The 14003-nt window shown below is 29.0% G+C and overlaps 1 long non-coding RNA gene across 3 annotated transcripts; it reads right to left on the reverse strand.

Moving 5' to 3' along the window:
• Positions 1-583: 583 nt before the first annotated feature.
• On the reverse strand, positions 584-7854 carry LOC114074677. 3 transcript variants are annotated; one of them, XR_003575012.1, is made up of 4 exons: positions 7723-7854; positions 2838-3409; positions 1796-1963; positions 584-1247 (listed from the first exon to the last, which is right to left on the reverse strand). It is a non-coding gene; the product is annotated as an uncharacterized LOC114074677 (long non-coding RNA). The 3 variants fall into 3 exon arrangements; XR_003575011.1 differs by lacking the exon at positions 1796-1963 and having other exon boundaries at positions 589-1247; XR_003575010.1 differs by lacking the exons at positions 584-1247; positions 1796-1963 and having other exon boundaries at positions 2756-3409.
• Positions 7855-14003: the final 6149 nt, after the last annotated feature.

Here is a 14003-nt window from a genome sequence, read left to right on the forward strand (position 1 = left end):
TTGAAGAGATAAACAAATTGCCTGTTCCATATTAAATTAGTTTTGAAAGGATAGAGACTTGATTTTGAATTTCAAAAGTAATTGAGAAATTAACTGATAAGAAAATTGAGAAAGATTTATGGAATGAAATCAAAAAGTGATAAACTTTGAATTTTGAAGTTGTGAGTTATGTATGCGGTAGATTAGTTTTAGGAGGAAAATAAGGGATTTTGAAATTTTTTAGAAATGGTAGGAAATAATGTGTTAAGGAAAAAAAGATGTGTATATAAGTAATTTTTCCTTATGCATTCTCACTGCCGTCAAAATAGGCTGACCCAAACCAACCCAATCCAATCCTAACAGCCTAGAGGTTAAATTGGTTGGGACGGGTTGATCCTTTTAAATAAAGGGCCAATAAAATAGCAGCCCAACCCAGCCCCAAGTGGGCTACGATTTGGGATGGGTTGACCCTTCAAAAAAAAATATTATTACTCTCTTAGAAAGAGTATCGAATGTTGACGTCTATGAATACGACATCAATACATCCAAAAATTTATTTATATATCACACTTCGGTGAATACTTACAAATATACATTTCTGAATCACAGACTTTGGTGAATACTTATAAAAATACATAATAGCCAACGTAAGATTTAGCGGATAAATGTTTATCATCCCACCATTCCTGCCACAAAAAAACTAATTGATTTAAAAAGATTTCCAGCAACACAAAGCAGCCCAAATACTTAATAAATCTAAATTGCTAAATATTACATGATCCATTAATTAAAGTGTTACGACTCCACCTCCCCTTTTGCTTCCACTTGTACCATCGATCACATTTGAATCAACATGTGATATTATTTCTTTAAGATGTTTATCTTCATCTACAGTTCACCATACAAGATTTATTCACAAATACTTTCATAAGAAGAGTAATATACTAATAGATTAGATAGAAAAATATCACCTTCATCAAATTGAGTAAATCCATGCAACCAATTTCTGGTAGTGACAAGAGTTTGAACATTTTCATGATGGATAGAGTTTCTATATTTGGTAACAACACAACAACCAATACTAAATGCCGATTCAGATGCTACGGTGATAATTGAAACACTTTTTTTCATTATCTTTCCAATGCTTGATAACATCCATCTCATTGAAAGTCTGATAATTGAACTTCTTTTCATCCAAATAAATATCCAATTCTGACTTTCCAGCAGTGCAAACTGATGTACCCTCAAACTCTTTAAATTCCTATTAACTTGAAACATGAAATATACTAATGATAAGAAGACGAACCCCATCATAACAAGTAAACAAGTAAACTGATTTTAACTTCAAATAAAATAGTGAAAGATAACTCATTTTTATCTAACTACACATTAAACAGAACTACATAAACCATCAAGTAAACAAAATTAGTTCTTTATGAAAAGATACTGTTGAATGCCTTGAATCGGACCCGTTACAAACAGAAAGGACGGGGGGGCGGAGACGCCCCCGGCCCGACGGTATACAATGTTGTTGTATTGGGCCCTTAATTATCTGTCAATTCTGTATTTTGGGCCCAAGCCTGTTAGGGCGTAGCTTAGCACTATATATAGACGCTATGGCAAACCCTATTCTGTAATTCTGTTCTTGCCTCTCCATAATAAAACTGCTCCCCCTCTTCCTCGTGGACGTAGCCAATTTATTGGTGAACCACGTAAATCTGTTGTCTTTGTTTTTCGCGTTTATATTTTCTCGTATTATCTCGAATTCCGCATAACAGATACATAATGATTTAGTGAGACAAAATTAGATACTTACCGCAAACAAAGTAGACTTCTTTTGTTTGGATTGACTTCCTTCTTCAGTTGGTTTATACCGAGTAGTAGGAGCAGTTGCCCCTATTTTATTATTTGCGTACTGATCATAGAGGTTGCATAATTTTAAATTTATAGTTGCTGCCTGCTTTTTTGCCGAAGAAGAGTCCACCTTTAAGAAACAATATTCTAAAAATTATATCTTGAATTGAGAATTCAGAATTGCTCCAAATGAGAGTACCAAACTATATCTATTCCAATATTTCTGAAACTTTTCGAACATACTTACAACCATTCCCTTAATAACTTCATCTTAATTACTTGTATTCTCTTTCAACAAGCATTCAATTTTTCAAACTTTCATAAAGTACAAATTGAAAGTTGGATGACTTAAACCATAAATTAAATTTGTTATTTCATAAAAAGGCTCCAAGAATCCAAATATTTTTTCTGCCTTCTCCAATGATCAGATGTAGGACAACTTGAGTAATTTCTATCAATTAACTGTAAACTAGAAAAAGCTTTTTCATATTGTAGTGCACTCTCAAGCATCAAGTACAGTTGAGTTCCATCTGGTTGCCACATCCAAACGTAAAATCAAATTTGTACTAATTCCAACTTGCTTAACACATTGCTCAAATGTTCTCATTCTATCATCTGATCCTTTAACATACTTCACACTTTATTTGATTTTAAACAAGGTATCATTAGCTGCTTTTAAACATTCTTGGACAATCAAATTTAGAATATGAGCAGAACAAAGTACATGAAAAAACTCACCATCACATAACAAACTCTTTTGCAATCAAGATGACCTTTTAAAATAGTTTGCATGCTAGCATTGTTAGTGGCATTATCTTAAGTGATAGAGAACACCTTCCTATCAGTACCCCACTCTTTCAAACAATCATATATAGTTCCAGCAAATTCAACTCCAGTATGAGGAGGAATCATACAACAAAAATTTAAAATTTTACTTACTACCTTCCAATTATCATCAATATAGTAAGCAGTTAAACAAATTTAAAGATATCCTTCAAAAGTACCTGCTGTCCAACAATCAGAAGTCAAGCAAACTCGATTAGGAATTTTCGCCAACGCTTGTTTTAATTTTTCTTTCTCTGTGAAATACACTTTCTGGACATCCACAACAGAAATGTTCCTTGATGGCATTACCAATTCTGAATTTACATAATCTACCCAAGCTCTAATTTTTTTATATTCAACAGCAGATCATGCTCAATAATAGCTTAAGCAAGCTTTTCACAGGAAATCAACTGATCAATCTTTCTCGTTTGTATGTTACCTTGCTGATCCATATACATTTGATCCAAATCATAGAACTTAACCTTTTTACATTTAGTTAAATGACGTTTCAAATGTGATGCTCCATAATTTTTACCATTAGGTCCAAGAGTAGAACCAACCTTATATGGTTCCTTATAACCTCTGCATATTGCTTTTTCCACTCTATCTTTATCTCTACCAATCTTCTTGAAATACCTCCAGAAGGATGATTTTAACTGCCTCATTTTCTTCTGTAGAGGTCCTTTGGATTCGTTCACCCCTACACTAGTTTCATGTGCACTACATTCATCATCATCATCCATTGATTTCTCTGTATACGTTAAATATGTCAAAAGTTAGTTTCAACTTTCAAAATGAACATGTAGAAAAACTAGCTTTCAGATTAATCATTAGGAAAACACAACTAACACACATGATATCACACTACGAAAATAATTGCGAAAAATATGTTATATATGAAACTATCACAAAAGATGAACATGGTTAAGAATCAAGATGAAGTTTAGCTTGTTTAGGAGAAGAAACAAATCGAAAAAATGATAGATTCTTTCTCGTATAGTTGTATACTTGTATTCCTGAATTTCCTGTATATATATTCAATATCGATTTGAAAATTGAACTTAGAATGAGCTTGAAAACTCTAAAACTTCAAATCCTAATGTCATGCCTAAAATGAAAGAGAAAGCTTCTAAGCTAAAAGACAAAAGAACAAATATGGTTACACACTTATAAATTATAATAATATGAATCAAAAGTCAAAACCCTAATAAAGTAATGGGCTTGGGCAGTAAAAAATTTTGTAGGCTCATGGCCTAAAACGTAAAGATTTACAAAATACTTAGATTTTTTATTTTTCAAAATATTTATTGATAAAATCTTTACAAATAAAATACTAATAAAAATATAAATAAAAATATTCTAAAAAATTAAAAGCCCATGGGCTGGCCTCTGAGGCTAGCGGTTGGCCCTACGAGGCTAGTGGGCCAAATGGGACGAGCTAAAAAGCCTCGTGCCTAAATGGGCCAAAAAGATTTAGCTCAATTCCACTTAATTCGAGGGTTGGATTGGGCCAGCTTTGCGGGCCAAGCCATTTTGACGGCATGAAACCAATTATAGTTTTATGTAGGCTAGATATTTTGAAAAAATTACATAAATTCACAACTTAAGATATTATAATCCTCTTTTGGATACATCCCTATATCCTCTCGAATACATCTATTTCCTCTCGGATACATATCTACCCCCTCTGGAATGTATTGGACAATCAAGGAATGTATTTGAGAGGAACAAAAAATTTGAAATATTTGTAATTGAGAAAACTTTTCGGATATGATATAATTAGCCTCCAAAGATATGAAATTTCTGTACTTTATACTATTTTTTCAGGGAAAATGTACAAGTACCCCCTTAACCTATGCCTGAAATCTCAGACACACACTTATTCTATACTAAGGTCCTATTACCCCACTGAATTTATTTTATAAGTAACTTTTTACCCCTTTTCGACCTACGTGGCACTATCTTAAAAAAAAGTCAACCAACGTTGGACCCACAAGATAGTGCCACGTAGGCCCAAAAGGGGTAGAAAATTATTAATAAAATAAGTTCAGGGGGGTAACAGGACCTTAATATAGTATAAGTGTGTCTCTGAGATTTCAGGCATAGGTTGAGGAGGTACTTGTGCATTATCCCTTTTTTTCTTTAGTAAACAACTTCAATATATTACTTTATAATCTATTTCAAATGGTCATACGACATAAATGTGTCGTTTACAATCAAAATTGAGAAAGTTTAATTCTAAAAGAACAGCAAGGAAATAGGGAATTGCGTCAAATTAAGAGTTAAAACATTTCGTGTTTAAGGAATATATAAAATGTTGATATCTTTGAAAAAGTTCATCGGTTTTTATATATATTCGCAAGTGGTATCGATTTTTCACAATGTTATTATCTTCATTTTGTAATATTTGCACCATAAGCTTTGCATCTGATAAATTACTAATCATTGATAAATCAATTCGGAAAGATCGATTTAAAGTCTTTCAAATCTCTATTGCTTCAACTTAAGTATAATGTGTTTGTATCTTGACTTTGTCGATGAATTTTGTGATACATTTTGTTATTATCTTCGATAAATAGAAATACTTAAAATAATTAATTTCTAACTTCACAACAATAAAAACAATCAAGAAAGCAACTTTATTTCTATATACAATAACATTATCGTAATGTTATATTCTAAATATTGAAAGTATTTATCAAAAAAATCATTTTCGCCTCCACAACAATAAAAACAATCATGAAAGAAACTTTCTTTCTATATATAGTAACAATTATCGTAATGTTATATTCTAAATTACATTAATTTTTTTTGATACTACACTTAATATCTATTTTAAAAAAAACGTTTTTGTAGTGAGTCCCAGGGCGAGTTTTGGGGCGGGGCGTACGAAAAACGCTCCACGGCGATAATGAAAGATGTAAGGCGTAAGTCTTAAAGTTTGAGGTGTAAGCCCGAGAATAAAAACGTAGTCCTGGGCGTAAAAACGTACACGAAGCATTATTCAATTTAATTTTCAAATTTTTTTTTGCTTTAAATAATATTTTTACTATTGGTCTAATGATATTTCTTAAATAGTAATCATAATATTTTTTTCTTCATTATTGATAACTAATACTTGTCTCAAATTAAAATCATAAATCATTGAAAGGTTTACTTTTACTTATTTTATTACTAATAAAACTATAAAATTGAATATACATAAGACTATGCCTCGTAGATCATGGGACTTACGCCCCGTGTCTCGGTGCTTACGCCTCACCCTATACTGTATAAACCGCCTTGACTTACGCTCCGTGTCTCGGGGCTTACGCCTCACCCTATACTGTATAAAACGCCTCGCCTCACACCCCTACCTTTTAAAACACAGCTTAATATCATGCCGTTAAGAAACTCTAAAGCTTACCCCTACAAAATAACCAATATACTTTTTTTCAGGTTTTTTTTTCTAATTTATTTATTTATTAGTTTTTTTCTTCCTCTATATCTTTAAACAAAAGTCTTTTTCTATTGACGTTTTCTTTTGTTCTTCTTCTTTTTTTTAACTACTCATTTTCTTTAGTTTGAATTTTAATATACATTAGGATTTGAATGTCAAACGTTCACCTTGTCAAATTTTATCTGTTAAATAGTTTATCATATTTGACATTAAGAAAATATAAAAATGAAAATTTTATATTTTTTAATCTTTCGATGAAGACATGATCAAATTATTGATTTTTTTATAGTCAAACATTGTTCATTCTTCTAGTCACGAAATTTAATATTTTCTTCAAATTAATTGAAAACTACTGATACGCCATTTTAAAAGACTATTTTAATAATCAAAATATAAATTTAGTGGTCATACTATGTAACATCCTTATGGACCCATAACAAAAGTTAAGACGTGTATGGATTCTTTTAGACTTTCATTTTGACCATTAATTATACAATTATTATTTTACCCTTAAGTGATGTTAAAATTACTATAATGTTATTGGTGAACAATTACAGACACTAATACTGTACAAACGGTAAATGAATGTGTAGACATTGAAATTTTGTGGAACTCTAGAAGATGCGTTCAATTCGAGTTGGGACTCTACAACTTGTGTTCAATTCAGATTAGGTTTCTTGGATGCTACTCAACCCTAAACCCTAGTTTATGCCTATATAAAGGGTACTAAATTCCCTTAAAAGGCATCTCGAAAAATCCATAAAGAGATCAAGATCTCGAATACTCCACAAATTGATGGATTATTCATATAGAGAGGTCGAATCTAAATCATCCTAATTCGAGAAATACGCCACTAACGGCCCTCGAATCATGGATAAATTATCTTAGAGAGTAGAATCAAGGGAGGAACAGATTTGTACTCACAATCCTGATGAATAAAATCATGTTTCTTCATATTTTATTTGTATGGTTTATTTATTATCCATATGTTTAAAATTTGTTGCAAACAGAATGATTCCTAACACTTGTCTAGTTTGTAAACTTCTACATGATAGATAACTGTTGAAATGGAAACTTCTTAGTCATAATACATTGGCAAAATCTCGACTACATTCTCTTAGGTAGAAACAAAATGCGGATAACATAAAGCAATGCAAAAATCTTAGAATGAATCATGAGTCATCAAGCCGTTTAGTGGCGTGCAGGGAGTAGTCGTCTGGTTGCTGGTAGGTGAGACTATGTGATTTGACAACAATACACCGCGGTATGTGTGAGTCAACATTTTACTTAGTGATCCGAAGGAGAAATTTGAATTACCATCACCCCTAAAAATCATTGCCTATATAAATTTCACAAAACACACCAGTGTCTCAAGCCAATAAAGGTCACCGATTGAGATAAATAGTTTACTTTCAATGAATCATCTCCACACCATCTTAATAATTGTGAATGTGTACACAAGATTTATATCGGCAAACTCAACTAAACTGATGTAAATAAAAAATAATAATATGCTAATCTAACTTTCTTGAAATCATAATTCCTAACAGATAGCTATATGAATCAGAAAGAAAAAATGATAAATATATAGATGAGAGAGACCAAAAAATTGATGAAGAACTTACCTGGAATTGAAACAACAGGAGACTAAACAAACTTGATATATCAGGAAGATGGACAATCTGTTCTGAAGAGAAGATGAAGAGTTATTTAAAGGTTGGATGAAAATTTCTAGATGGAAGATATTTTGTATTGTGTGTTTAATATTCACCCACGTGGAAGCAATTTAATGGATAAGTAAAATATTATATTTTATATATAAAAAATAAATTAAATATCAAGCAGAATGACAATTATATCCTTCAATATATACATATTTTTTTAATATACTCATCACGCTAAATATTATTCAAGAAGTTCAAAAACCAACCAAAAATAATAAACACAATATAGGAATAAAAGTTCACACCATCAACCCAAATTCAGATTCACCGTAAGTTTAACAGTCCAACAATACATTAGTAATCTATACCGCCCACAACTTACATTTTCTTCAATTCCACTTCAATTTCTCTGGTTTGAGGATAAACAATAATAAAAATCGAAAGAAAGAAAATTAATGGACAGAACATGAAAGTAGAACAATAACAGTAGCAGATATTATCTTAATCCATAAAATTGAAATTTTTGAACACTAACAAAAGAAGATTAGGAAAATATTGAGGGAGAAATATTTGCTTTATGGATCATATACTTGTTTGCTAATATTGAGATGAGAATTATGTTTTTAGCTTAACTAGTGAAACTATTCGCGCTTCGCGCGATTATATGAAATATTTATAAGCTAATAATATGAAATATATAATATTTAGGTTAGTATCGAATATATAGATAATATTTGTATTTTTCCTCGTTTGCGATATCATAGACTTTTTTAAAACATATAAAATATATTTATTTGTTTTGTATATGTATATATTAGAACAAAATGTTCACCGTGGTGAAGTAAATGAAATAAGGGATAATATGTTAAAATAACAATATATTGTATTAGGTTGAAAATATTTTAGATGTTTTAATTTTCTCTATTTTTTCTAGGAGTAGTGATGTTCTATCCAAACTCTGATTTCTCAAAACAAAATTGTTTTCTTTTATTTTATTATTACATTTGCTTATTATAATTTTTTAAACATTAATTAAATACTTATAAGATTTACGAAAAATGAAGCATATAAAGTCATGATTCATATTTAGTATTAAACTTTACAAGTAAGATGAAGAGACATGAGTTATAAATAATTCAAATGTATAATTTTATTAGCCACTAAATGTATTACTAATTATGTATTGATTTTATTTGTAAAATAAAAAAATAAAAATAAGGTGTGAAAATACAAAAAATGAACAGAGAAAATATAATAATTGGTGACTACATAAAAATTATAAATACATTTCAAAGCAAAAAGAACGACGACAGATTGTTACATACGCAAAAAATGACATCATGAAAATAATAATATATTTTTCAATTACTTTTTATAATTTACAATAAAAGTGAAACTAATCATCATAAATTTTGTTGTTGTTAAAATGAAATAATTATATTTATTTTTTTCATAACAAAGAGAAAATAGAATACTAAAGGATCAAATGATTAGCATTGACAATATAATACATTTAGCTAAATTATTTACATAAATCAAAATTTTAAAAACTCTAGCAAAAGTAACTAAGTTGCTAATAAATTTCAAAGTGAAAAAATAATCTCTAATTATGCTTCATTTTTTTTCCTTGTACCATCTTCCTTTGCAAAGAGATCCGCCATCATGTTTTGATCCATATGTCAAACTATTCATATATGCAACCAACTGAATAAAAAAAAAGCATATACGAATTAAAAATAATTATGTCAAAAGAAAGAACGAAATATAAACCATATTTAATATATTTATATATTATCTTTTCAATAGTAATAACAATACTAAATAATAATTATTTCTTGAAATCTAACAAATATTATAATCAAACTATATTATATATGGAAAACTAACTATTAGAAAGAGTAATTGCATACGGACAAAACATTGTTAAGAATTAAAGAGATTTTTTTAATCATACTTACTTGATAAATTATAATACAAACATAAAAATATATATTAAGAAAGCATGTCTAAGTACATAAAAATAAAAAGAAAGACTTAAGAATGAAATATATCTTACCTTCATATACTTTTTTTTTGTTACATGTTAGCTAATTCACAAACAAGTATTATGAAGAAGAGAAATTATAACTTTGTATGTGAATCGTCATGAAAATAAATATGAATCTATATAGACAAAATAAAGGAAATGAAAAAATAAGGACTTGAGAATGATATATTTATTAACTTCATGTACTTTTTTTTTTGGTTACATGTTAGTTTCCTTCACAAATCAAATACGAATTTATATAGACAAAAATAGAGGAAATAAAAAATAAAAATTTCAATGAAGTATTTCTTACCTTCATGTACTTCTTTTTTTTGTTACAAATCAAACTTATATGATGAAAAAAGAAAGAATAATTGTGAATGTGAATCTTCATGAAACTAATATAAATTTATAGGCAAAATAAAGGAATTCCATAAGACACATAAACTTATAAATTTAAATTGGAGGTTATGAATATAAAAATTATGAGAGTCATGAATATTATTAAAAGTAAAAATTAAAGAGGGGCAAGTCATGGGTAGTAACTCCTAGTGAATAAATTCAAAAATAAAAATAAAAATACTTAAAATGTAAAAATAATAATAATATGATTTCATGATTAGAAGTGAGATAAACAAATAGAAAAAAGATATAGAGAGTTTTTTTTATTATAAATGTTCATACATTAATAAAGTATTTATTTGTATATTTGTATAAATAAAGTAATATATATTTACAATAAAATAATTAATTTAAATTAAAAAAGTCAAAAATAAATAAATTATGTTTCTCTTTTAATTATAAATGAGATAAATAAATAAAAATATGAAGAGTTTTTGTTATAAATAATCCACCATTAATAAAATATTTATTTGTAATAAATTTAAGTAATTTTTTATGATATATAATAAAAAAAAATTAAAAAAAAGATGGAAAAAGCTAAATGCAAATGGAGGCCATATAGAGGTGACACATCACCTCCTCTATGGTCCTCATTTATATATATATATATTGATTTGAAGTTGATCTTTATTATTTGTTTTTACACAATACTGCTGGGTGCCCATTCGGTGAGAGTTTTCATTTCCTTCATCAAGTCGCTGGTGGCTATAATGTCGTGGCCCAGATGATGAACTTAGGATCAGCTCCAGCATCAAGAAATATGGTTGAACCACCAATGTCCAATGGAAATGCTCCTACTGTGAAAATCAAACTTTGCAACAAATTCAACACAACCAAGGAATGCAAATTTGGAGACACGTGCAATTTTGCTCAGGGGGAATGGAAAATTGGTAAGCCGATTGTGGGTATAAACATAACCACAAAATTTATGATTTTAAGTTATGAAATTGAAAAATTAAAAAATTTAATCTTGAGGCAAATACTTACCTAAGAAGGCAAATCCAGATATGAATTTGAAGTTAATGTGTAGATCTTGAATGTCTAGGTCTTGAATTTAAGTTAAAGAAAATTTTGGACAGTAGGGAGAAGTTTTCTAGAAATTCTTATTTGTTGAAACAAAGAGATGAATCAACAGAGTCTTCTAGAAAGGCCCAGAAAAGTAATTTTAGAAATTTGTCTTTGAACAAAAATGACGAATTTAACCTTGAATTAGTGAAAAATTACAGAATAGTCTTGGTCGTCCTGATTCATCACTCTTCTATATAGTAGTAATAATAAAATTTAGGGATGACAATGGACTGGACGTTTGGGGCGGGTTGAGCTTAACTCGTAAAATTTTTAATGTGTTTCACACTGCTTGCATAATAATTGTTTTATTCATTTCAACTTGCTCCACATAGATTTGCTCACATAATTTTTAAAATAATTTCTTTCTTTTTTCTAGTTAAATTTGATATTAAAAAATAAAATTATTTTTCATTAAATTGTATTTATTTAATAGATGATGACTTACATATTTATTTATTTTAGAGGTCAATTGGAAAACACGTAGGAAATTGTATTATTTTTTACTAAATCATTTTCGTTATCTATCTTGAATAATTTAATAATTTTAAAGAAATTATCTTAATAAATAATGATGTATCACTCTTATAACATGTAAAAACTTAAAATTAAGTTTGAACTCATCTAAAATTATATATATTTGCAACCTGTTCTGCATTAATTTGTTATAAACTCACTTCAACCCGCCCCACATATCTTCCGTCCCACACAACCTTAAATTTGTTCTGCTCCACATAGTCTTAAACCCACCCGATCCCATATTCGCCCCGCCCCATTGTCATTCCTATATAGATTCTTCACTCTCAATCTAAACAATTGGTGATACGAAGATAACATATTCAATAAGGTTTCATAAAATAAGTTTTAAAAAATGATATAACATGCATAGGTTTTATCTTTATTTTTTAAAAAATAAAGAAGTTATTTTTAAAATAAAATCTTTGATTTAAATAAAATAAATAAAAAATAAAATATTAAATTTGTGATTTTACTTATGAAATATGTGGAATGAGGGTTGTTTGGTGGTTTTGTGATTATTCGAATGGGTTTGGTGGCTGTTGAAAAATGGAAGTGATAGAAAGATCGAGGGGTCGTTGGTGGTGGTGGATTAGTGGAGCTCGCTAGCGTTGGCAGCATTACAGGCTGTTGTTTGTTGTAAAACAGTGAGGAGAAAGAGAAGAATGACGGAGCTGTGGAACGTGTGGTAGGTCTTCGTTGGAAAACGGAAAAAGAAAAGTAGTTTTGTTCACCCGAGTTGGTCGAAATTCGGGGTGATGGTGACGGAAAAATTAATGAATAGTAAACCCTTTTTTTTTTAATAAAATCTGAAAATTTTCAACCCCCTTTTAAAAATTAGTTCACCACTCTCTTCATTTTTTGATCTTTTAATTATTTAAATAGGGCATTGAAATTTAATGAGCTTAAATCGTGGACTCGAGATTGTGGCCAGAATCATTGATCAATCTGTATATGCAAATCTTTTCGTATTTAAATGTACTTCTAGATTGCGCTAACAAAAAAAATAAATATTTATAAAAATAACAATAAAATAAATGTTAACAAAATGAATAAAATGAATGACATGTAAATATTGAAATTTAACACAAAATAATAATTTAATCAAAGATACGATACTCACAACATATTTAATTGACTGTGAGAGTAATAATGTAATTAAAAAGACTAACTTCCAAAAATCTAAAATTTGAGAAATAAGAATGAGTATCGATAAACTTATTAAAAATTATTTAAAAAAAAATATATTCTGAATTATTGAATAAATAAAACGTAAAAATTATAAATATCGAAAATGTTAGGTCAAGTTAGGTATTAACTTGTTATATATTTCATGTGGTATCAGAGCCAATTAATTGCCACAAGTCTATTTTTTATTCTTTATTTTTTTCATTTTAAAATCTACAACTATACCAATTTAGATGTTCGATTTAGTAATTCCTACTCTTTGGACGTTTGTTATAATTTTATATTTGTAGTTAGTTATATTTGGATTGATCTTATAAATTTTATATATTATTAAAGTGTCTTTTAAAAAAACTAACTTGATATCTTAAAAAAGATCACTTATTTTGGAGAATATTACAAAAATTAAAATATCATTAGAAAGAAATGAAGAAAGTACGAAATTATATCTTCACAAAATGAAAACTTCATAAAAATTACCAGTTGATTCCCTCCAAATAAGAAAAGATAATAAGAAGAAATTAATACTATAACTAAGCTATGGACTAAAATTGTTCCTATAATTGTGTATTATCTATATAATTAATTGTTTAAATAATAGAGAAATTCATAGAAATGGAGATGTCATTTATTTGTGTAAGAAATGGATCTTTAAAACTTTACTACGATATAAATAAGGAAAACTGTTAACATACTTCATAATGAGTAAAACTTTACTACAATATTAAGGAGGAGTATTGCTAAGAACTTGTAAAAATATTCATTTGCCAAGAAAAATTGTTGTCTGCTTATCACCTCCTGTAACGACCTGTTTAGTCGTTTTGAGCAGCACATTTATTTCTGGAAAAAAACTGGCTAAGATTACGGACATCACGACGGACCGTCATAGGCACGACGGCCCGTCACAGATGTCTCGTTTCAGCATACTTAGAATTCTGAAATTGGGTACTGAAAATCGACTCTCTGTAATCGGTGACGGACCTGCAGGACGTGCCGTCACATTCACGACGAGCCGTCGTAAGCTCCCGTTGCAAAACACTTCAACTCT

This window comes from Solanum pennellii, chromosome 11 (genome assembly GCF_001406875.1).
Source record: "Solanum pennellii chromosome 11, SPENNV200".
In the NCBI taxonomy this organism is placed as follows: Eukaryota; Viridiplantae; Streptophyta; class Magnoliopsida; order Solanales; family Solanaceae; genus Solanum; species Solanum pennellii.